The following is a 26,984-nucleotide window of genomic DNA, read 5'->3' on the forward strand; positions in this document are numbered from 1 at the left end:
AAATCAATTTAGGGAATCAGTTTTTTGGGAAATATGTAACTTTAATAAGGAGAAAAGTAATTTGACTTCAGTTTACTAAACTGAGTACAGAATAGTTTATTTTACATAAAGCGACAGATGACACTGACACAATAACTGACTATGAAACAAAATACTATTTGGGTTAATGAGATGATGGAAACATATGTGCCTTATATTCAGAAACTTGTACATAATTGCTTGGTGGCTGAAATATCTATTAAGAAATGTCATATTGTTCTTTAAAAGATTAATATATAATCTCTGCAAGCCTGATAGACAATATTTACAGCATACTTAACTGCTTAAACTCAACAAGCCCCCAAACATATAGTAAACAACAACAATTGTTTAAATTGTTTGTAAGGCTTTAATTAGCCATGTTTTGGATAAATATGTTGTATTTATTTAATTTGTGCTCCCATAGATGAATGTTTTCCAAAATATAGACACTTTACACATGTACGGCAGGTTGCTGCAGGACATATTGACCAACTCCTCCTCCTCCTCCTACCTTTTTGCTTTCTTTTTAATCATCATAACCCAGCCTGTGGTTTCTGTGATTAGACATTTTCCTAGAGACGCCATCGACTGGGCTATTGCTGCTAATAACTTACAATTGTCTCTCTTTAGCAGATACAATTATCCTCGTGTTTCAGTGTTTAACCTCGTCTCACATCTGCATAAAGCAATTGAAGAAGCTGCTGCTGCACACAGTTTCTCATTCCATAGACAGATCCACTCTGAGCCAGGAGTCTACTCGGTTTTCTCAAACCACCAGGCGGGCACGGACGATTGCTGCTCACACCAAAACATATTTTGCTGGAGGTTTCTTCCTGTTAAAACACAGTCTTTGTTTTCTACTGTCACCACATAATTGCTCAACAGGAAAGAACGCTGCAAAATCACGATCGGCTTGGTTTTTTGTAATACAAACCCCCCCCCCCCCAAACAACTGGCATAAAAAAAACATTTAACCTGATGGAATTGTAAAATCAAATTGAAAAATATGCAATTTCTCTTTGACTTAGTGTACATGACTGAATTGGATTGACTATATATTTCTGTATAGAAATTAGACCCGTTTGTCTTGTAGAGTGCTTTTAGATGACTTTTTTCCTGACTTATAAACAGTATTTGGTGCATTCAATTTTTGTCTTTATTTCTGATCCTTCTCAAGTTTATATTTGTGTAAAGTGTCTTTGTTGGAAAAGTAAAACTGTTCTTGCAGGCTTAAGAAGTGACAGCTGCAGAAAGAAGAAACGGAAAGAAGACTGCCACAGATTTGCAATCTTCCAGAACCCAAGCAGTCGTAATGAGACATAAAAAGAACATTTATGGTAAGTCCAAACTGTAATTATGTGAGCCTTTTGGATCAGTTTCTTTTGGACTTGCTGCTCACTTCTTTTCTCCCTCAATTGTGCTTGCCATCGTGTTGCTTTGCCTTGGCTTTTCCAATACGAACAATCAGTTTAAAATAGCACCACTTATTGTAAAACATCTTTCCAATTAAAAGGGTTTTGGCACCTTTTATGTTATATTTGCATAACAATACATTAAAGATCAGAGAAACGTCTTACAGAAACAACTGTCCTCTATTCTCTTATTTTTTGCTGCTTCAAAGAACCCTTGGTGAAACAAGGCTCAATGTTCCTTTACTTAATTCAACATCTAATGAACAAAAGAACAAAGGAGGATTGATGGAAACAAAAACAAAACTCCACTGGGCTGACTCTCTCTTTTTTACAAAATGATAAAGTCCATAGAATTTGGCTTTAAAATCTCAATACACCTCAAGGGATAAATACAATGACAAACTAGAGTAAAAAAAACTCATAAAGGCTTTAGTACTGTGGTAATTGCTGAAAAAAGGTTTACACACACACACACACACACACACACACACACAAGCTCATCCAAAGCTCATCAAATCACATGTTTTATTTTGTGAAACTCCAACACTGGGTGCAGAGTTCACATTCCACCTCACTAAATGCATCAACGTTAAACAACTGTGTACATCAGCGTCGACTGTGGTGTGTAATTTAAAGCAAAGGCAGAATAAAGTTCTGATGGGCTCGTAAAGTTTCGACCATCTGGCTGAAAAACATTTCTCTCATTCCGAAGTATAGTTTCCCCAAAAGGGAATCCAGATTGCTGCAACATGAAAGCAGTTTCATGTTTACACAGATGCGGATGCAGCAGTTAGCAGATTTAGATGTAGATCTCATCATGATGGTTTATGATGAAGCAGAAGCTGCGAATTAGGTTTAAAACTGGTCAAGAATTTGAAGAAAGTCTTAATCTGCACCTTCAACAGCACCATTCCAGCAATTCAAATACCTAAACTTATTCTTGTTTTTGTCACCTATCTGAGACCTCCACAAACTGTCAACCATTTAGGGGCATCCTTTTCAGAGACACCCGTTTCACACATTAGGGACACACAACATATATCTATGAGTTAATAATTTTATTATTATCTTTGGGACTGTGCAAAGTGGTGGGTGAAAAGTCATTTTCAATTTATTGCAGTGGTCCTCCATATTGGGACCATGTTTTTGGTCCCAAGTTTCTCAAAGGTCGCAGTATTGAATGGGTTTGTACTGGTGATGGTCAAAATACAGAAAAACAAGAACACAAACGCACCACACGCACGCACAAACACACTATTTTCAAATGCTGCAAAGGAACACATGTTTTATTCCATCAAAAGAAGGTGAGCCATCGATCTATTTAATGTCACTCGATATTTTTATATTCAAAAGGTGCATAGCCATGTTATTTGACATTTTTTAATTTATACATCAGTAGCTCACTCTTGTGGCATACAAACTTTTTATGAACGATTTTCACATCCTGCTGGCGTATGAGTTATTTTGCCATTTTACGCTTTGTTTTTGCTCAATTTGTTAGTGAATAACGCCTTTTGTGTTTATTTTTAATAACAGGGAAAGTACAACATTGCACTTTGGTCGTTTTTATAAGTATATAATGTGGCTATATACCTTTAAAAAACTTTGACTCAATATCATTATGTGCATGTCATGCAAATTTTTTTGTTATCTGGGTGATGGCAACCAGAAACAGACTTAAGTCAGGGGAAACCAGACTTTTGCTAATTGTTTTCTGGTCGCTATTACATAAATGTACAGATGTACAAAAAAAAAATATGCATCTCATTCCAATGAGATGCATAAATGACAAAAATAGGGTAAATCATCACCTAAATCTAATCAAGACAACATTTATCTATTTTATGTTTGCAATAAGTAATTGACAATAAGGTTGTTTCAATGAAATATGAATACAATAACTTTCACACTTATTGCCTCTGCTAATAAGGAAGTGTAAAAATACTTTTGAAAATATTTTTTTGATGCAGTAGCATGATCTCACACTGAAAACCTAGCAAACCTTAACCTTTAATGTGAGTATATTTATTGAGTTGGTTTGTCTGCTGCAAAAACATTCTCCTATAACATCTTAAAGGGTAACTCGCCCACAAATCAACCTTTTCTTCTTTTTGCCAATAAACTGTTGTCTTATAGTACTGGCTACATATCCTGGTCATTATTTAGAAAAAATTGTGCATACTTGTTCAAATCCTGCTTTTGTGTCTAAAATCGTCAGTGTGGTGCTCTACTAGGGTTTAACGGTGGTCTTGCAGTGAACTTTGAATTTGTATTGCTTTTGCTTGCACTGACGCAATTTAGAGAGAGTGACGTAGGTAGCTCTGCTGCTGTGGGGTATAAAAGCAGCTCCATCTTAAAAAAATAAATAAACGGCATCTTGTGTCCTGGTGCACTTTTCAAATCCTCTAGCGACTTTTTTTTCTTAAAAAAAAGCGACTAGAAACAAATCTACCAAACTTTTAATGTATTATTGCAGAATTTACATGAAAGCAACCAGCTGTTCTGCTGTTAGTGTATGCGAGGTAGCTGGGAAGGGGCTGGTGTGAGACCGCAGTGAAGTTGGTTTTGGGTTGGACATTGGATATTCGCGCTCCGTGGCTTCAACAGCCAGCCAGCGGACAGAGAACAGCAGCCCCAGATCAGCCTCCCTGTATTGGCTCCAACAGGAGGCAGGCCCAGCTGAAGCCGTGGAGCATGAATGTCCACCGTCCAACCTAAAACTAACTTCACCACGGTTGCTGTGAACTTCCCTCTCTAGATCAACCAGGCTTCACGTCCACATTACAAATAATTCATGATGCGCAAAGCTGCTGGTGATCCCGCCTGGGTTACAAAGCGGGAAGTTTATATGATAATATATAACTGGACCGATCCTGTCCTCCACTGCCTCAGCAGCGCCGGCTTCGGGCTTCACTGAGTCAGAGCTTGAGTCAGCAGATCAAACTGATAAGGCTCTACCTCCCACGACCTCCGGGGACGGAGGGGAAACTTCCACCTCAGAAGACCGAACCGTGGAGTAACTGCCTCTGCTCACTCTCCATGATTCAATATGGCAAATCACAGCCCCCCCCTCCCCTCCCCACATATTCCTGCTCACTTTAATGGAGTTTTTTAAATTTGTCTGGGGGGCAGGAATTGTGCTTTTACACTTTAAATAAAGATAGTTTGACCATTCTTGTTGGCACAATTTACATAATCTAGAGTCCTTAGTCCTCCCTAATGCAGTCTTCTTTGCAGTATGGTTCAGATTTTCTTTTTCATTATTATCTCTATTTCTTCTCTGTTGTTTATGTTCTCTTATTGCTGAAATTTCTATTAATTAATTGTAGTTTACATTCTTTGTTCATCTTAATGGTCATTTTGCATATTTCTGTTCCTTCTTGTATTTCTCCATTCTCAGATTCTGCTCGTTTATTCTTCTCTCATCAGTTCCCTCAGCCTGATTAGCTCTCCTGGTTTGTCTGTCATTTCTCTCCCTTGCCTCAGTGTACATACACACACTCACCAGCTCTCTGCTCTCCGCTGGATTCTTCCGGCGACTTCATGCCTCTCTGTCGCTACATGTTTTCCTTGTTTCCAGCGCTCCTATTTTCATCTCGGTATGCAGGACCTCTTTTTTTCTTTCAAGTTTTACTCTTTTATGAACAGATTTAGCTCGCTCTGCATCTGAGTCTTCAGGCCTAAAATCATGACAAACCCACCCAGAGTGTTTGTTCTTGAAAAGCATATTTTTAGCGTAATTCTGTTCAAAAAGAAGAATTCCAAATAAAATAAAATTCTGGTTTGGCAAAGTTACCTTTATAATGGCAGAGCAGCAAATGTATTTTCCTGGCAAGAGTCCCAAACAACCTACTGGCATCTAAAAGCCATCTAATGGTTGTTATGTAGACTCAGCTTCCCTACGGTCCTCCTCACAGTGTGAAACTTAAGTCATTGTCAAGCCTTATGTGTCACAATTACTGCAGCCTTCTCCTAGTGTAAAAAGATCATTGCATGTACTTACAAAACCTGTTCTCTTGCCGTTCCTGTTTTGCTGAGTGGCTAAGGAAATGTTTATATCTAAGGAAAACCAGAAGTCGGGCATCAGTAAATGTATGTTCTTAAACCAGGGGTGCCCAAAGTGTGGCCTGGGGGCCCTTTGTGGTCCCTGTGCTGATTTTGTGTGGCCCTCCAACTCAATTTGAAAAAAAATTTGGCCAACCAGCGCTGGTGGCTTTGTGCAGATGGAAACTTTGAATTTTTAATTAGAGCAAATCTATTATAGACAAGTTAAAATCCTACAATTGAATGTTTAATTGAATGTTCGGTACAACACAAAACATTTGTCTTTTAATAAGCACATTTTTACATTTGTTCATGGTAAATAGGGCAACTTGTACTCAAATGCAGACTCTGGTGCCTTAAAATCTGATTGGAATTCATTTAAGAAAATAGGCTAAATACAGTTTAACATCTTCTTAAAATGATCACTTTTTGTTGGTTGGTATTTTTGGTTAAGTTATTTATTGTCATTAATTTTTTGGCCACCCGGTGCTTTTGATTTTACCTATTTGGCCCAATAGCCGAAAGGTTTGGACACCGCTGTCATAAATGCTTATCATAAAAAGAAAAAGAAAAAAATCAGCATAGGAATTTAGATATTTTTTCTACTTTTTTTCTCCAGACTGAGATAATGCTACTGCAATAAACATCAAAAGTATTTTAAGGATTTTTTTTTTTCCACACACCTTTACCAGGGTTACAGATAGGTATCAAGGGGACCACCTATAACATTAAATAATGTCTGATAACATTAATACATACTCCAACACAGTTCTGCTATGGTTGAAAAATAATCTAGCTTGTCTTTTTTTTCTCCTTCTTCCTACTGCTCCCTGTGGCGTATGGCTGTTCGCCTCAGCAGGCGGTCATTACAACCGCCCTCAAACCCATAAATCGCTTGTTTACACGCTTCTCGCAATTGGGTTTCTAATAGTTTCCTTTTTTGCCAAACTTCATTTCCTCCAGTTCAATTCAATTCAATTCAAAATACTTTATTTATCCCAGAGGGAAATTTAATTTTCCATGGATAGGTCCATTGACTGTGGTTTGTGTTCAACGGTGTGATGAGAAGTCAACACGAAATGATCGCATGAAGTAAAAAAATCAGGAGGCTCTTTAGTTTCCACTTGCCTGATTTTATTGAATAACTATTCCTGTGTCTTCAGACAAAGTTTAGTCTTTCTAAAAAAAAAAAAAAAAAAAAAAGAGATAAGAATCCCTGCTGTATTTCTGGTAACAGAAAACATTAAAATTTTCACACCAGAAGACCGTATTTCAGGAAAAAAAAAAACATATGAAAGCTTCCACTTTGCTCATTTCAAAACAGAATTCAGGAATCCAAGATGATCCAATCTTTTTTCATTTCAGTGTGTCACTTCCCTCGATTTACCTTCCGCTCCCCGCCGAGCATCTTACCTTCTGAGATCTCATTGTTTTCTCGTGTTACATCAATCTTTTTTCCACCCTGGGTCTGAGCCGTCTCAGAGCCTGATCCCTGAGCTGGAAGGAAGAACACACAATGAAAAACATTAAATTTATGTTAATGATGGCAGGAGATACACTAAAATAGGAGATGAGACAAAAAAAGTGATGCTCAGTTCTGGGCTAGACTGAATAAGTCTTACATTACATCAAAAAATATGCCCCAAAAACTGCTATATCTTTCAGAAAGTAGCACAACAACTAAAATACAACATGTTTTATTCGCTTAATGGATATGGCAAACATTTATGTTGACAAGGCTCACTAAAAGAAGGATAAAACTGCAACACGATGCAATCTTTTATGCGACACTAACCTACAGTACCCTGGCAACAGTGTTCATAACACTTGCACGTTTTCACATTTTGTCACAGTACAACTACAAACCTCTGTGTGTTTTGTTGGTGACAGACTAACACAAAGCAGTGCAAATCTGTGAAGTGAAAAACAAATTTATTTTTAAAGTAAAGTTATTTAGTCAACTGGAGCTCTGCCAGTATGCTAATTTTCTAACTCTGCTGAAAGACGAATCTCTGCCCTAGTCTGAAGTCTCCTATAGCCTTTAACATCTTTTCTTCCTGAATTGCCATCAGCTGTAGTCAGCTCTCCCTTTTTCCAGAAAAGTAACCCGGTAGAATTATGCTGTCACCGCCATGTTTTACCATGCTGATGATGTGTGCAGTTCAAGCCCTTTAAATATGTTTACAACTTTAACCTGACCTGTTTGGTGTGGTCCTTGGGTTTCCGTCAGCCGGGTGTTTTCACTAATGTTCTGTGACAAACTTCTGAGGCCTTCACGGAACAGCTGCATTTACGCTGAGATTAAGTTGCACAGAGGAGGACCGTTTATCCCTAAGATGACTGCTTAATGCAAGTAGATACACTGAATTTATTTGGAGCTATGGCAGTAAAGGAGACTGAACATAAAGGCATGCCCTACTTCTCCAAAAAAAATGTTTGTAAAAAAAAAAAAAGAAAGAAAGTGAAAACAAATTTGTTTTCACTTCTATGTACTTTACAGTTATGTGTTGCTTTATGTATGTTAATTATATAAAATGGCAGTTCAATAGATTAAGGTTTGTGGTTATAATGTGAAAAATTGTGAAGTTAAATGACTGTTCCAAGGCAATATACTGAATAAATAGATGAGTGAGTAAGTGAGAACAAAATGCACAGTTGTGTAAAGCTTTTTTGTACCCTCAACGAGCATACCATTATTCTCGGTGCCAAATCAAAACTCTATAAACGACAGCCCTTTGCACCTGTGGTTTTGTGCATGCAACCGACAGTTCAGAACCTCAGCGCGTCCTGATTTCTGTTTTCCAGCACGGCAAGTAAATACCAGCAAGTCTGTGAATGTCACTGTCTGAAACAAAGCAAACACTTGGCCTATTTCTGCGTATTTCCCAAAACCCACAGTAAAATCAGGCACGCTGTTGTTCTGCCTCTGCAACCCTAAATTCACAAAAAAGTAGTGAATCAATACTCTCAGAGGGCATTACTCACCTTTGTCAGAAAAAAAATTGCAAATGAATAGCAAAATCATTATATTTACCAGCTTCAAATTGTAGCTTTGTAAAACATACCCAATCATTTAAATGGGGCATGTCTTTTTCAGGAAATCCCCCCTAGCACCAGCAGACGAAATGGAATCACTCTGTAAAGTACATTTCTAAGATCTGCACAAGTCTAATCATGCAAATGAGTTTGCAATTCAATAAAGCAGTATGTTAGGATCGCATCTGGATTGACAGAAAACATTGTCCCTTTAACAGCGCTGACAGTCGCTACCAAAAAGAGGATTGCAATCCTCCTTAAAGAGGGCAAATAAATTTATGGGGTGGCAAAAGACGTGGGATGCTCCCAGTCAGCTGTGTTTTAAATGTAGAGTTTGTCCCAAAGAAATGTGAAGGCTAGAAAATTGAAGCAAGCAGGTAGACCACCAAAGATGTCAAAGTTCACAAGAGGACAGTAAACTGGAAGCAACCTGCATTGACAATGAAAAAGGTAAAAAAAAGAAAAGAATAGACTGACAGGGGAGTCAGTGTTTTAGACTAACAGCAATTATGGGTCTAGGTTGGTTCTTGTGTTTCTTAATCTCATATTCTTCTATCACAACAAAGGAAATGTTCAATTAGGCTACAGAGAAGCAGTCTGACTGTGGATTTCCATTTGAAAAGGAGATAATGCTGGAAAATGTATAAAAACGGCTAAAAGAAACATAGTCTACAGTCATATGAGGTTTGATTACAGGTAAAAGTTCTCAACAGATTTCATCAGCTGATAACGAAGTCATTCGAGGTCCTTTTCAAGGATAATAAGAACTTCTTGTAAGAAGATCATCCTCCAGGCGGCACGGTGGTTAGCACTGATCCCTCACAGTATATGCAATATAATAGCTATGATGTAAAACATATCAGTTAAATGAATACTGTCTTTCAATGAAAAACTAAAATTTATTCTGAGATAATCAAAAGAAAGAATCATATAGCTGATGCCACAGAATCCCGTTATATTCCGGGTTTCTTTTCTTTGGCGACAGCCAGGGTGTTTGTCCTGTAACCGGCAGGTTGCTGCTCCGACTGTCTAAGTCGTTGTGTCCTTGAGCAAGACACTTCACGCGCTTTACCTGCTGGCAGTGGTCAAAGGGCCCGGTAGTGCCGATTATAAAGGTCTGCCCAAGGGCACCTGTGGCTACAAATAGAGCTTACCACCGTCAGCATGTGAATGACTGAATTTAGTGTTTAGGGGTCCTCAGGACTTGATAAAGTGCCATAAAAGGGCAGGCCATTTACCATTTACCATCACCGTGATCCGATATCAGAAAATAAGGACGATAAATAAAATAAAACGATATTCCTTCCATCAAGGGGTAATTTGCTTGCGAGAGATACAGCACCACATAAATGAAACATAGTACTTTACAGGGTTTTTAATACTTCAGAGAGAAATTGAAAGGTGGGAAGCGGGAGATTCTGACGCGGCTTAAACTGAAGAAACAAAGGCTCTTTAATGTCGCCCTCAGAGGAGCGAAGGTGCAAAGTTAAGACGCAACTGAGCAAAGAAACAACACTTTTATTTTATTATGATGACAAGCCCCTATTGTGTGCTCTTGTCTTCTTTCCTACAGTTTCAATTGGCCAGGCGTGTAGCTCTTACAGCGACACCCTACCCAGACAGCAGGTAACCTGCTTATCACCGCTGATGGAGACCTCCTAATGTTCCTTTACTGACTGGAGCCGACATCAAGTGCAGCTGGCTGTTTTCAGTCACATTTCATACATTTTCCTTAAATTTACGTTCACACAAACTAAAAACAGGTAACATAATTTATCCAGTGAGTTTTCAAAACGAGCCACATCAGTTGAACTATTATTTGACCTTTTAGAAACTCTCAGCTGCTGTTCCACCCAGGCTTTGGGATCAGAGTTGGTTAAAGTCTCATACCTTCATGTTTTCCTTGAAGAGGTTTGCTTTCCTCCCCCTGGTTCACAGCGGTGATCTTAAAGTAGTAATCCTTTGATGGGTCAAAATCTCTGATGACCAGCTTTGTTTCCTGCTTTGCTAGTTCTACCACCTTCTGTTGTCCACCTGTTCCAGGGAAAGAAAAGCACAAACAAGACAAAAAAGTATTAAATAACTAAAATCAAGGACACATACATATATCAATCATACGGTTCATTTACAATGAGGAGCAAAAGTGTATAACACTTTATAGTTGCAATGTCACATTGCAACACTAACCACAGTAAATTTTATTGAGATTTTATATAATAGACTAACAATCGGTACTCCATGGAATGAGTGGTATTTTCAAGTGGAAAGAAAAATATACCAAATCATGTAAGCAAAAAAAAGAAATCTGAAAAGTGTGGCATGCATTTGTTTTAGCCCAATCACTCTGATGCCATCAGAAAAAAAAAATCAAGTGATGCTAATTGCCTTCAGAAGTCAGCTAACTAATAAGCAGAGTCTACCTGTGTGTAATTTACTCCCAGCATCATGCAGCTGTTCTGTGAAGGCCTTATATCTCAATTTACTTTCAATTCAATTCAATTCAATTTTATTTATATAGCGCCAAATCATGAAACATGTCATCTCAAGGCACTTTACAAAGTCAAGTTCAATCATATTATACAGATTGGGTCAGATTATACTTTCTTATCCTAGTTGCAGTGAGAGAATTCAGGGGTGAAGAGCGTCCCATTAACATTCGCTTAAAGTGAAAAGCCTTCACTGCAGTTCTTTCTTTAAACAGTGGATGAGGTTGCAGATCAAATCTGTCTGTATTTAACAAGATCTATCAGAAGAAGAATCTGCAACGATCTCGTCGAGGTGTTCTTAAGGGTTCGGGAAATCTGAACTCGTAAATGCAGATAAGCTTCTGTCATGAGACAGCAGTTTCCAGCACATAAACGGCAGGTACAAACCAGGTGTTTATTGAACTTTTAAAGCACGGATAGGTTATAAAACAATATTCCAAGCTCTGGATCTCTCACTCAGGAGTGTTAAATACATTATTCAAAAATAGGAAAGCCCAACAATTCAATTCAATTCAATTTTATTTATATAGTGCCAATTCATGAAACATGTCATCTCAGGGCACTTTACAAAGTCAAGTTCAATCAAGACCTGGCCGTCCACCCTAATTGACAGACAAGGACAACACTCAGAGAACCAGTCAAGAGACCAAGGGTGACTCTAGAGGAGCTACAGAGATCCACAGCTCAGGTGGGATAATTGATTCTCATCTAATAGTTGTGCATTAGATGAGTGGCAAGGAGAAATCCACTGTTGACAGAAACCCAAAAGCAGTCATTTTGGGTGTGAGAGCAAACACAAGGATGAAGGTGCTCTAATCAGATGAGAAACTTTATCTTTTTGGTCTACATGCAAAACCCTTTAACACACCATCCTTCTATTTGCACATGACTGTGGAGCTCTGGGGGGATTTTATTCAGCAGAGAGAGAGAGGAGCAGGTCAGAGTGGATGAGAAAATGGGAGGCGCTAAATATACGGCAAGCCTAGGAGAGGAAAAAAAATCCTATAAAAACCTTCAAAAATACTTGTTGCTAAGGTTAATCTTCCAGTAGCCAAGCAGTCTGATAAGTGACCCTAAACATGCAGCCAGAGCCACAATGAAATAGTATAGATTAGAGCTTATTCATTGGTTAAAAAGTTACATAAAATTTCAGATATAAAGCCCAATAAAAAAAAATCTGTGGCAAGACTTGCAACTTTTTTTTTTCACCGACTTCACCTATTAGTAAGGTAACTTCTGAAAGCAATTGGTTGTGCTGAATAAAGGGGATTTTATAAAATTAAAGGATTAACTTGTTCCATTCGATATCAAAATGATAGTTTCTATTGGACAATCATATCAAAATACCAGAAAATACATTTAACTTTGTGGTTGTAATGTGACAAAAAGTAAAAAAGTTCAGGGAGGAAGAATACTTTAGCAAATTGTTGTGAATGTCTATTCCCCATCATCTTAGGTCTTAAAAAAAAAACTTGTTTTGAAATTCTTCCTCTCTTCCTTCTTTGTGAATCTTTCGCCCACAAAAGCCTAAACATTCCCTTCAAAAGAGACAAATCAACAATATTCATGAAGACCCCTTGACATGTTCAACTGTTCGGGCTGCATTCACAATCAAGATCTGACCCGCTCAACCGAGAACATGACACATCCTGAATTCCAAACCGCTGTTTAGAGCAGTCGAAATGAAAGGATGAAAGAAATCCAAATTAATATATTTAAATGCAAATGAATGCGGTAGCACTGAATGGTAATTTTAATCTCTTCTTCAAAGAGAAAATTGTCCACGTTTGATATATTTGGTATACAAAACTTTAATTTGAACAGTTTAAAACTTGTAATTACATCATGCATTGCTCATTCTCATCATAGAAAAATGACACGAGATCAAATGAACAACACGCTTCTGGTTTAACTGTCTTCAGAAACACGTTTCTGTGTATCACCACATCGTAATATTTGAGACAAATGACTATGATGAAACACACTTTGCTGTCTTTTCTTCTGCTTCCGTTCCACCTCTCCTTGCTATTAAAATATCAGTTTCAGAATACATTACTGTCTGTTGTTGCTGTTAATGTGACTGCAGCTCTACAGAGTTCACAGAACTTCAGTATTCTCAGCGTAATTATATAGATATAAAACAGACATTAGCAGCAACAGTTTTTTTTTTTACATATATAATGATCGAAAGAAGGAAAGAAAATCTTTCTATCCCTCAAAGTGCAATTAAACCTGAGAGCAAACTCATTATGTCCTTCTAAATAGGACACATTCACACTGTGGCGAACATGTATGCTAGTGTTAGATAAAAATCTGTCTTTGACACATCTGTACAATGAATTTTAAGTCTGTTAATAAAGAAGTCCTTTATTAACATTAGTTGATTAAAACAATCTGTTTTAATGAAAGAGCCAGGTGGAAGGAGATGGGTTATCAGGAAAAATAGAGAAAGATGGCGTCCCTTTTACAAGAATATGGGAACACAAAGTACTAGAATTATTAACAAGTCATATTTGTTTCAAATCACTTTAAAGCAGCTGTCACTTTTAGCTTAAAAATGTAGCTTGACACATGTGTCAAGCTACATTTTTAAGCTAAAAGTACTCAAGGGGCACATTTTTTATACATCAAATATCTAAATAATTTGTATATGATTTATTTATTTTTTACCTGCTCAACAACAACAAAAATGTAATATGCTGTATTTTTATTGAACAAACTAAGTATTCAAATTTTTATTGAATGACGTCTGTATATCACAATTGATGAATTTAATCTTAACAACATGGACGGGATATGGGTCCCTCTGTCTTCAAAAACACCTTTTAGCCCCATTTAATGAATGGATTTGACCAAAAGTGCCATTCAGTAACAGTCACTGGATGTTTGTGATCCCATTTACTGTAAAATTAAAATGAAAAAAAATAATTTGAGTTTTACCTAACATTTTCCATCGGCGGATTTTAATTTCTTGCCAAATTTATACCATTGTTAAACTGCCAAGGGGGTGGGGGCAGTTGGATAATCCTGTTCAGAAACACTTTTTTTTATGGACGGTGAAACCGTCCATAAAAACCGTCCTGACAGTAGTCAATATATTATGTTCTTCAGTATTACAAAAAGTGTTTCTGAGCAGGATTACCAACTATAGCTTTAACTAGTAGGCTGCTTCATATTCTTAAATCCAGGCATATTTCATGGCAACAACAAAAAAAGAGTAAAAGAGTTCAGATTCATGAAGACTTTGGAGATATTAAAACTTTTCTAAGACTTTATCTCATGACAATAATTATAAACTAGTTCACATTGGGATGAGATTTAGTTTTGATGGAGAAAGATCTGACTTTTGATATGTGTACATTTAACTTTGAACTTGTCCAAGGGAAGGGTTAACTTGCACAAGACTGCAACCCCCCTCCCCTCTCAGTATATAGACAAAGACTGCAGACAGAGTGGCACGATTTAAACAGACTGCATGTGCTTTAAAGGGGAGTTTTCCTTTCCACTGTCACTTCATGCTTGCTCAGTATGAGGGATTGCTGCAAAGCCATCAACAATGCAGACGACTGTCCACTGTGACTCTACGCTCTTTCAGGAGGAGTGAATGCTGCTTGGAGAGACTTGATGCAACCTGCTGGGTTTCCTTAGATAGGAAACTTTCTGACCAATCTGTATAATATAATTGAATTTGACTTTGGAAAGTGCCTTGAGATGACTTGTTTCATGAATTGGTGCTATATAAATAAAATAGAATTGAATTTAATTGGGTTTACAATAGAATTTGTAATCCAGTCATGTCACTCTGTGATACAATATCATTATAACTCTGAGACAAAACGGTTATAATAATGGTTAAATTACTTTTTATCAATTATTTTGTGATAAATGTGGTTCACTAGCTCTTTGACACAGCAGTGTATAGGCCAGCTAGGTCTGTCTCATTTTAAGACGCTACACTGAAAGGTGTAACACAGAATTCTAGTCCAGGGATGTTTCTCAAGCAATCATGATGCATAGTGCAGGCCCCCCTTCATACCCTTTTGCATTCCTAAATACTTTGAAACTATTATCTACTGAGGAAAGAAGCTCACTTTAGTTAGTTTATTTGACAGTGATGTGATCTTTGACATTTGAAGCCCTGTGGCGTCCCAAAACCAAGGAGCGCAATGTTTGGTTTTATTAATGCCCGAGGGAATGACAGCTTACACTGGCAGCGAACGGTGCAACAGACAGAAATGTGAACAAACAGAGAAATGTATAAGCCAATACTCAATACGCAAAGAAAGCAATAACTACAGCAAATAAAGATCAAATAAATGAAATAAGTATTCCACATCTAAGCCAGCAAAATTGGCTTTGCTGGTATGGAAGATGCATAAGTCAGCAGTTCGTAACTGCTTCCACTTCCTGACTTAAAGAGATTATATCTAAAACATATTATCTAAAAAGTCCAAGAGTAGCAAAGCTGATTAATTAAGATGGTGATGACAGAAAAGTGCCAATTGTCTCTTAGCTTTCCACGCGATTAATTTCAATTTGTCATTTAACCTGCTGCCTGATTCAGTTGCCATAGAACAAAACCTCCCAGGTGGGATCGATAACTCTTCTTGGACTGACAGTTACCAAAGCCAATTTCTTCATGAATCTTATTTCCAGCTGCTGCTCCTGTGAAATGACTGACGGCAAAAACCAACTTGCCTCAGCGTTTTCTGAAAAGAGGGTAGATCTTTGAAATAATGATATACCCAAAATAAGTTTGCTTAAAACTGGGGCATTTAAATCAAATAATAATATGATCATTTCTGGAAGAAAAAAATTAAGCTTATTCTGTTTATATGATGCAAATATATACTGTAATACATACTATTACAAAATAACATACACAAACCTGTTTTGGAATAAAAATACTTTATACACAGTACTTTGTCTCTTTCACTGTCAATTAAAATGAAAAGTAGGTGTCATCCATTACTGCAAAGTTGATAAAAGCATGCTGTTGTGTTTTTTAACATTTTTTTTTTCAAAAAGGTAACCTCCCAATTTAGTAATTCCTTGTAAAGTAAGCTGCACTGATCTTTCTAGGTCTATTTGATAGTGTGAAACCATTAAAAATGCACAGAAAAACCTGAATCACACATTTTTCAGTTTGATTGGCCCGGACCGGTGACAAGTTGATGGAAAACTTAGAAAATCTATTATTTTTTCCACACAGTGACACCTTGCGGGAAAAGTACTTGACCGTGCTGAGAAACAGCACGTTTCGTTGTGGATGTGGTTACTGAGGTAAGACTCAATGTTAACTATTTAAAAAGGAACATGTCGAGGAATGCCTTTCATTCAGGTTGCAAGAGCATGCAAAACTGTAGGATGACAACAGGAAACCACAATAGTAACAATGCTAAGTTCACTGATCAATACAGTGTGCAAATGCCTATTTAAAATGTAAATAGTTTTAATTTTGTCCTTGTCTAAAAACGGTAGTAAACTCTGTTTTACAGCCACTGTTCTCACAAAGATGTTAAAAGTCCCCTCTGCTTCTAACATGATTAAATAATGACACTGGTGGCAGGGAGGCTAAAAGAAGAATTATATTTTAAATCTGTTATTATATATTTTGTGTAATGTTCTAAAAAGAATTCGGAATGTTCTAAAATTGGTATTGGGAGGTAAAAGCTTTGCAAAACGCTGAAAATTGGCTTCAAACCTCCAATAGGTACTCTCCAGTCAGGCAGTATTAAAACCAAAACAAGAAATGTGATTTCAGCCCTTGCATGCAAAGTTACAGCGGAGGAGGTTTTTTAAAAATATGACTAACGCTGAACCAAGGCTTCAATTTAACGACCAGAAAGAATGTCCAAAGGCTAAACTTGCAAAGCAATGCAGAAATAAAACATGTTTTTGTTTAAAGGTCCAAAAATGGGTCCTATTTTCCATTTCGTTTATCTCTATTTTTGCTTTGATGCCTCTGGAGGTTCATTTTTCTTGCTGCCCTCCAGTATCTCCATCATTTTATGCTCCTGTGTCACTGCTTCTATTCGACCGACTCTTCCCTGTGGTCTCAGGGGACGGCTGCCTGGGCTTACTGCACCCTATCTGACAGTTCCTCCATTAATGTGATCAAGCAGACAGGCCAAGCAGCACCAGAAGCTACAGGTTAGCTCTGCTGCCGGCTGACAGAGAAACCAATAACACATGGGATGACATGCATCCTAAAAGAAAAAATAAAGAGAAAAAAAAATAACATTGAATTACCTCCAGTGGTGACATAAATGAGGGAAGTTACTAATATCCAACGTTTCTGCATTATTCAATCTAGTATATTTTCGTTTTTTTTTTCCTATGGCTGAGATTGAAGTCTGATAAGTTTAAATTTATTGTGATTTTGTCTAATCCACAAACAGTCAAAATTTTGCATGTGGACTAAAACATGAACATGCACCCACCAGTAATATTTGGTGAAATGTCCTCTAGCTAGGTATACCTTGACCACAGGGTTTTTGTAGCTATTAAACAGGGTTTTTGGCCTAATTCTAGCTAGATGTTTAACCACTTCTTTCCAATTTCCGATACAGATAAAGCAACGGATCATTCGGTTGAAGTCTGAGCTTTGGGACCGCCACACCAGAAGAACATGTTTCTAACCATCTGACCCAGACTAATGAAACAAAACTGGTTAAGATGCTCAGGAAAAATCTGGATCCACACGAAGTATCATGCCTGACATAAACTAGAAACAGCTGGAACCTCAGTGATATAGCAGACAGTGAAGTTGGCTTTCCATTGCCATGAGGGTCCTGATCGATAAAGAAATCCCTGCAAAACTGACAACCTCAAGCATTATTGAAATCTACAACTACCCGAGGTGACAAGCCAAATACATTCTACTGAAAAACGTTTCATAGATGAAACAAAGCTTGACTTATTTGGTAACGAAAACAAGAAGTATGTTTAAACTAATCAAAGAGTGGCTTTAACACCTTGGAAAACTGGACCCACTATCAAACACGACACAGGTATCGGCTTCAGTTAAGCGTTGGGGACTGTTTCCAAGACATCTTCCAGTAAAAAAATTTCATAAAAAATAAAAGTCAACTGTCTCAAGGTGCTATAACACAGCTCAATGATTTTCCTTTTTAGGAAATACAAATTGTACAGTTAAAACATTTTAAATTGTTTAATTCATCAATTTGCATGGACATTTTTTTTTAAGTTCCACAAACGCTATTTACTGTTGGGTATAGAGAAATCTCCCTCGCAAAGCTCAATTAAACCCAGCTAAGAGGTAATGGATGTGTTCGGTGTTATTGTTCGGAACAGCCGAAAAAAAGTGTATTTTTTGGGCAAAATGTTGAAGCACAAACACAACACATCACTGCAACCTTAACTCAACCCCACACCTCACCAAGGAATCAGGCATAAGGTTTGGCGCTGGCAGCGAGGGGCAAATGTTAGATAACATGGAGGCATCCATTTGGGAAGCATCTATAAACATCTATAAAACAACTTATTGCTATTAGTAAGCAAAGTGAATATAGTTGTTTTTTAGAAGACAACGTAGGTTGCCCCCCCCCCCCTTATAAATAGTGAAAATTACCTGTTTATTCATTAATTTGCTTACTTATTTAGTGTACAGTGGTGCAGTTTGGTGTTGTAAAAACAAGTTCTTTCTGCATTGAGTTTGTAGGTTAACCCTGTGCATCCATTGGCCCTACTCAGGTACTCTAGCTTCCTCCCACAATCTGAATACACGACACACCTCAGGGCAATTTGGAGAGACCATGTTTTTGAGTGTGTGTACGCATGGTTGTGTATCGCTGTGTGATCAGAAAATTTAATATTTATATGCCATTTTCCCTTTCCTTCACAAATATGAGCTACTTTGCGTTAATCTATCACATAAAACTCCAATAGCATACACTGTTTGTGGTTGTGACCTATCAAAATGTGAATACAAAAAAAAAAAAAACATGCAAGAGGTATCATCAGTTTTTGTGAGAGACTCTATTTTATTTGTCTGTCAATCATTTCTCAACTTGTATCAACGTTCATACTTTCATAAAAGGGGATGCATATGGAGCCAGATCTACAATATTAGTCAGACACATCAACACCTGACAGAAAAAGACCTGAAAAGATCACCTCTAGAAGGAACTTGCTCCCTAAACACATGCCGCATAAAATACATTTCCTAATGCCTAGATTTTTAATGAAATCCAGAAAAAATAGCCAAACCGGGTTATAGGTTCATGAATAATATGGCAATGAAGCTAAAAAAAGGGAATGAGTCACTATCAGGCGGCTGCAGAGCTTGACAAGCAGACAAGCCAAGCCTTGCTTTTTTGAATCAGGTATATGGGAACAGGAAAACATCTTAAAGATACAGAGCTGGTATTTCCCACAATTTCTGTTATTGATCCTTAACAATTATTAAATTGTATGAGTATGCCAGATAAATGAATGTTGAGGCAGAATATTTGTAACTTTTTTGTTTGAAACAGTCAGTTTAAAAAAAGTATGCTTAATGAGAGGGAAATAAGCTTGTTTTATTATGTAATCAGATAACAAGGATTATTTTTCTTTAATGATGTTATGATGGCATTGTTTCAAGTTAACATCCAGTTTCTAACATAGCTCCTGTTTCTATGCAAACACAATCTTTGTAAGGCTTGTTGAACAGGATGGATTACAAGTTAACATAAAACATCTCTATCCAAACAAAATAGGGCTATATTTATCTACAAAACCTATTTACAGTACTGTTTAAGGTGGTAAATATGTTTCTGTACGAGCACAGAATAACACAAATAAACTGTTTGCAATCGCTCCACCATCATGCATAAATCCCTAAATTATGGTCGCCCAATATATTGTCTGATGCGTTGCATGTGCTGTCTGTTTTATTTTATTTTAAACCTTCTCTTTATCATGTTATTGTCATTTTCTGTTCCATTGAAAAAAAAAAAAAAAAAAAGAGTTGTTTTATTGCCCGGCACTTATTACAATGAATTGAATTAATTTATCCTATAAGCTGCACAGTGGGGCAGCTGGTACAGCAGTGGTTGCTGCAAGAAGGTCCTGGGTTTACTTCCCATCCTTGGGTCTTTCTGCGTGAAGTTTGAATGTTCTCCTTGTGCATACGTGGGTTCTCACCAGGTAGTTTGGTATGTCTAAAACCACGACCTGTCCAGAGCGTACCCTGTCTCACCCCATGACTGCTTCAGGTAGGCCCCCCCCCCCCCCCCCGACCCTGTTTAAAAAAAAAAGTATCCCACTGTTACTAGCCCATCATCACGTTAATGTTACTGCCTATTTGTAAACTATTATCTCAGAATATCTAAATGCACATCTCTGTAAATGAACCTCAAATCATTGCACAAACGCACCTTATTACCTCATTATTTGTTCATGAAGGACAACTAGTTCATACAAACTTTTAAATCTTCAACTTTTTAATTCTTTTTTTTATCCTTTGAATGCTAAAATGGGGGAAAAAAAACACTGTAACCCTTGTCCATTGCCTATTTGTTTGTTTTTCTCTTATGTGTACTCCTATCTGGACTGGCCAAAAATAAATTTCACCACAATAACATACGGTGGCAATAAAGAATATTTGAATGGATGGATGGATGGATGGATGGATGGATGGATGGATGGAAAAGCCTGCAAAGCGATCAAACCGACCTTCATTTGCTGGTTAAGAGCCAACATAATCAGAGCATAAATGATATTCCACCCCGTCTGCTGTAATGTGTCCCTTTTTTTTTTCTACAAATTGAGTTATGAAATCTCACATAAGAAAAAAAACAAAACAAAAAAAAAAAACATGAAAACATTGACTCGTTCTCCCTCAGGGAAAGGAGTTCTACTGTTGCACTCCCTTGTGCATAGCAGCATTTTTAAGAAACAGAAAATACAAACAGAAAAGTAATCTGGTATTAATTAGACTTTCAGTAAACAAAAAAAAAAAAACCTGTACAATCTGCATACACAACACTTTAACAAGTACAGAGGGACATTTTTTCATGCAGCAGTTACAATGGAGGTGCCCTTAAGCAAAGCGTTGGCCAATCAAGCTGTCACAGAGAAATCATTGCTGAGCTACTGGGTATGAAGCGGGGTTAACTGTGCGAGCAACAGGCAGGATCGGACAGGAGAAGAACATTATTTAAAGATTCTTTGTCATATTTCTTTGAACTGATCGAGCTGAAACCAGATGGTTTTTGAATGGAGAAGAAAAAAAAAGTTACTGGGCTTGTTAAGCTTTTCTCTATCAAGTGGCTACAAGCGAATCTTCGAAGCGGCGCATTTCTGTTGTCTCGCTTGGTTTAATTTTAAGTTCTAAACATATGCTTGTGAAAATTATTAAGCCCATGAACCATGAAGGATTGAGAGAAACATGAAGGATTAAAAGAAGCATACACGTATAGCTCGGCAAAAGCTTGGATCTCAAAGCTCAGTCTTACCTCGACGTGTGGCGTAAGTGACCTTGTAGCCATCAAAATCTCCTTTCGGTTCTTTCCATGAGATCTCAAGCTTATCCTGTCCCAGGACTTTGAGACGAAACCTCCTCGGTGATGAGACTGATCACAGAACAAAACGGGAAATAAAACTTTATTAAACCACTGCACCGTCTGGCTTATTATGTAAGTATCTGCATTGAGGGGAAATTTTAAGAAAACAGTCACATGCTTCAGATAATTTCCAATATTTTTGTATTAATACTGGAAAACCTCATTTGTCATTAATGTCTATACCATAACATTGGGAGGAGTTCAACTTTCTGCTTCACAAATACTCAAAAAACCTGTTAATCCTTACCAACTCTTATACAGAGCCTTGCAAGCGTATTTATCATTATGTAATTGATCGACGAAAGTAGCACATAGTTGTGAAGTAAAAAGAAAATTACACATTGTGTGGTACGTTGGAGTATTTCTCTACCAGCTTTACATATGTAGAGATCACAATGGGCAATTGTAAAGATTTTTTCCCCAATTTTTCTTTGCAAAATAGCTAGAGCGAGGTCCAATTGGATAGAGAGCACCTGTGAACATGTATGAGGTGATCGTCCGGCTGTAAATTTAACCTCTACCCCAGGCTCAAGGCTTTTGCAGCCTCTGGCAGGTTTTCTTCCAGGACTGCCCTCTATCTAGAAAAACAATAAGGGGTGTGAAATAACTCTAATAATCATTACACTGGATGCATTACAGTTTGCTCGCCGTCAATTTTCCGCTCAAGCACAGTCGCACTGAGCACAAAACACAGGCGTAAAAACACCGGCATGAGATTGAACTCCCTCCAGAGTTATGGTGCCATTGAGACAATCACTCATTTTTTAAACAGTCAGGAAACAGGGTAAAAAAACACACACACACAAAAAAAAAACAGGACATACTGTATCTCATCCATGTGGAAGATACACATCAGAGAGATTAGATAGAACAGATGTCACATTAAAAAGCCCCAAAGTCCCATTCTCCTCCTCTTTCTTGTCTCCCTGAATTGTGCTCTTCTCTGTGGGCTATGACAGGTCTTCGTTGTGCTCTCCTTACCGTCTATATCAAAGTGACGCTCCTGCCTCTCATTCTGATTAGTTGTTGGCCCTTTTAGCTGTCTAGAGGCCTCTATCCCCCACGTTTCTCCCCCCCCACCCCTTTAATATATTCATTCATTTTCACGAGCGTTCACTCTCTTAACATCTACTTAACTTCCCCCCCCCCTGCCATTCTTCATATACGACTGATCCCTTGCTTTACTAATCTCGGGACGTCTGTTCACTTTGAAACCCACGAGAGACTAGAGGACAATAAAAAAGGGAGAGAATGCGACTTTTCTTTTAACCAACAGGAGAAACAGAAGAGAGGGTAAGAGGGAAAGGCACTGGAATAGCATTTCGGTGCTATTCCTCTCCTGTCCTAGCCAGGAGAATTTAGACGTAAATCACAGAATTACGTGTCGGAACGAACTCCACAATACCCGAAGCCCTTTACAATTGCCTCCGCCTGTGTAGAGACCCACAGAAAAGTCAACAACACCGAGCGGGGGCTTTTTAAACAAGTGTTTCCGGGTATGATCCCCCTTTTCCCGCTGGTTTTCCGCACAGTGTTGTTAAGTTTTCATAAAGGACACAGGTTAAAACCCGGCAACATGGCTATTGTAAAGAAAAACAATGGAAGGAACCACATAACCAGGTAAACAACCACCCTATCATTTCCACACCCGCAGAGCCAAACCACACAGACTAAAAATGCATCTAGACGGAGCGCATTCCCTAGTTAACTTTAATTGACTACAAAGAGAAAAAAAAAAAAAGAAAACCCAGGGGGTGGAAAATAAGATATGAAACCCACAAACTACTTTGTGTGTTTGTGCCTTCATTATGAGGTGAACAGTCTGCTTCTGCCAACTTCTTTAAATACCTACACAATGACTGACGCCTCATGGAGCTTTGATGCTCTGAAGCGAGATACACGAGAGGCTTTTAAGAATGGTTCACTCAAATAACCAATTGGGAGTTGAAAAAGGCTTCGTTTTATTTTTTCAAATTTTATATTATTTTTGCTCATCTGTTTGGAACAAGATGTGTGGCGTTCAAACGTAACATGAACATGTTACCTAGACATGAGTCTTTTTTTTTTTTTTTTGTAAAGCATACCATATTTTAAAGGTTTTAAAACCTGAAAACCCCTTTTTCTAGGCCATTCCTGCAGTTTGAAACTCCTTTTTAAACACCAAAGACACTCTCTGGTCACATGGGGTACAGATTAGCTCTCCATTTCCCTCAAGCACTGCAAGTCTGTGTGCATTGTGGGTAAAAATGAAACGTTTCCCCTCATTAAAACAAGGCTGGCTGGAAATATCTCCAGTAAAGACAATTAGATGGCCATAACTTGATACTAAAGGACTGCCACTCATCGGCATTTATTTAATGTAACGCGGTTCTGAAACAAAATATACTGCAAGAATATAAAAATAATGCAATGCCGATTTTATTGAACATATTGTGTAACTCTACTTTGTTTTGGGAACATGAATTTTCCAGGTACATACATTTGTTAGAAGCCCTGAGGAACAAACTGTGCTACAGTGTCTTGTATAAGTATTCACACAAATTTAACCTTTTGACATTTTCTTTTCACAAAACAAAAACTAACTGCAGTGTATTAATATGGATTTTGAGGGAATGATCATAAAAACAGTGGTAGCATAAACGTGAACTGGAAAGAAAATGATGCAACTCTGGAAATCTTGCATGTATCATTGTCATTCCCCTTTACAGTAATGCACGACAAAGTTAAGCGCAGTTCACTTATTTTGTTCCATCACATAAAATCTGAATAAAATTAATTGAGTTTCATAACTAATGCGATCAAACTTTATGGATTGAGCAATTTTTGCAATTCACTCTAGGTTGTTAACAGCGTATTAACTGCTAATGTTTAAACAAAGCTTCCAAAAACATGTTATATTAAAAGCACACTTAATTACAAAAGTTTATATATATATATATATATATATATATATATATATATATATATATATATATATATATATATATATATATATATATATATATATATATATATATATATATATATATATATATATTTTTTTTTTTTTTTTTTTTTGTTTTTTTTATCTTTCTGTATGCAAAAATTTTTATGAACTCAGAATTAATAATAAAAGCACTACTTACTAAAGCAAATGGAGAGGAACTTAGTTCTACCTTTTTCGTCACTGTTCTGCAGTATTTCAGGGTTTTTTTTTCTGCATTTGCCTACATCTTTCTTTGCAACACTGGGTTGAGTAGCATTGATAATATCCATAAAGCCCAGCAGGGTTTTGAGTGAACCACATCTTTTATCCCAGAGATCAGTGACAGAAAACCATTTATGTAGGTATGCAAAGAAACTTGAGTTCAGCACAGGAAGGATCATTCTGACTCCAGTGGAGAAAATGAAAAGCCCGTGCATTCAGGCAAATGTGTATTTATATGCAAACACAGGTAAAAAAAAAATAAAAAAATACAAAAAAAATACAGTACCAATTATCTCACCAACCTGGGGATGAGAATGAGGGCTGCGTGAGATTTCAGCTCAGGGCTCAGCTCTCCCGTCTGAAGAGAGCTGCTCAAATCCCAAATGATTCGAGATGCAGATATCGCACCTCGCTGTTTGCAGTGTCGCTCAACTGTGTACTGTGCCTTCGTATCTGCATGTATGTTCATAAATTATGCATGTTTGTCCACAGCTGGAAGCACGTGTATTCTGATGTTCACACACAAAAAAAAATGCAACCTTTGGTGCCGATTTTTTAAATCCTGTTTAAAAAAAAAAAAAACCTGCAGTTTCCTTTGCAGCATTTTACACACGTACAGATATATAAATATATATAGCAACACACACACACACACACACACACACACAGAGTCAGAAAAAGCTCTGGATCTTCTCTGTGAGATTGGATTCTCACAGAGAGAGAAGTATTGAACGGTGTGCAAATAGCCCGGCGAGGACAGACAAAAGGCCTTGCAAGCAGAGATAGGAACTTAATTCTCATCTATTTTTCATGGAGGATCTCGTGCAAACAGCAGGGGCCGGCTGTCCCCCACACCCGACGTGAGTTGCGCGGCAAGTCGAAAGTGCAGGGATTTGACTGCATTTCAAATGAAGTGTTAGAGTAGACTGAGGTGGGGAGCGGTATCAGGGGAAGAGAACAGCAGTGAGCTGAGTAGAGAAAACAAGAAAACTCATCTGTAAGCGAGGGACCTTTGACGTGAGCGTGTTTTAGAAAGGACCCCTGTGATCTATATCGCCATTGTAAAGACCGGGCTGTCCAAGAGCCGCTACAGTGTGGATTTCATCTTAAATGAATCAAAAAGAGAGCCGATTAATCACAGATGTCCAATCTGTATTTCTCAATCCACACCTGATGACATGGAATCAGTAGAAAAAAAGCAAATGTGAAGCATTAAAAAGGTTAGCAAAGATGACAAAGGGAGTATTTTCGTGTCAACATTTGGAGTGATTGGGACTACTTTTAACATAAGTGCTTAAAAGGTTCTCATTTTGGATATCTTTCCTCAATTCAGATAAGATTAATCCATTAGCAATTTGTACGACCTAAAAAAACAAACACTGGACAGCGCTGACATTTGACCACTTCCCTTTTTGCCTGTTTTCCATCTGGGCGCTAGTCTTTCTCCAGGGGGAATGGCAAACATGAGAAGTCTCTGTAAATCCTTCACTGAGCCGCTGAAATGCCACCTTTAACCTCTGAAATTGGGATTTTCTGTCAGGTGTTAGAAAGTGATTTAAGACAGACTAAGTAATTACTTAATGACAGCCTAACCTACTCAGACATAAGGCTAAACAGGATGACCCTAGCCAGGATACCTGGCTTTAATTTAGTGATTTAGTGATTAAAGGCGGCTGTTCCCTATTAAATTTGATCAATCAGTAACCTTTTCATAATACAAGTCAGTTCTGCTGAAAAGGCTCCTCGCCCTGTCTGACCCATAGGAAAACAAAGGTTCCACAGAAAAGGAGGGGTTCCTCACCTCCTCGTAAGTCTTCAGCTCCTCCTGGGTCGCCGCTGTAGCCGAGGTTAGCACACAATGCCTTTAACTGAGGAATGCTGCGGTTGTTCTCAGTTTTTTTCTCATATTCAGGCCAGAACCTAGCAACTGTCCGTGCCGTGCAAGACTCTCCCTGTTGCAAAGTTTTGCCGAGCCAATTATCTGTCCAGACTGACCGGTGCACACATTAATCGGAGGTGAGCGTACCAACATCCAGAGCTGGAACAACAGGGTCCTGTTTGTTCTGCGGACTCAACAAACAGACCTAAATTCTCCTAAATGGTAATAAGTCCCACCTTTTGTTTTATCTTATATAAATATAAAGGAAACATGAAGGGGTTTGCTTTTACAAAACACAAACATGCAGAAACGGTGGAGGATTTGACATTCATACATATTTTTTTTATT

General features: G+C 37.7%; 1 protein-coding gene and 1 long non-coding RNA gene across 4 annotated transcripts in view; one reads left to right on the top strand and one right to left on the bottom strand.

The window, feature by feature from the left end:
• Positions 1–26,984, bottom strand: part of LOC105921420 (collagen alpha-1(XIV) chain-like) — a 443,569-nt gene that overhangs the window by 410,912 nt on the left and 5,673 nt on the right. The gene's annotated exons all lie outside the window — the stretch shown is intronic.
• LOC118565281 overlaps positions 1,170–26,984 on the top strand; it is a 56,392-nt gene continuing 30,577 nt past the window's right edge. The window contains exon 1 of the long non-coding RNA XR_004932301.1: positions 1,170–1,358. This is a non-coding gene — a long non-coding RNA (uncharacterized LOC118565281). The remainder of the gene's footprint in view (positions 1,359–26,984) is intronic.

This window comes from Fundulus heteroclitus, chromosome 13 (assembly GCF_011125445.2).
Source record: "Fundulus heteroclitus isolate FHET01 chromosome 13, MU-UCD_Fhet_4.1, whole genome shotgun sequence".
Classification (NCBI taxonomy): Eukaryota; Metazoa; Chordata; class Actinopteri; order Cyprinodontiformes; family Fundulidae; genus Fundulus; species Fundulus heteroclitus.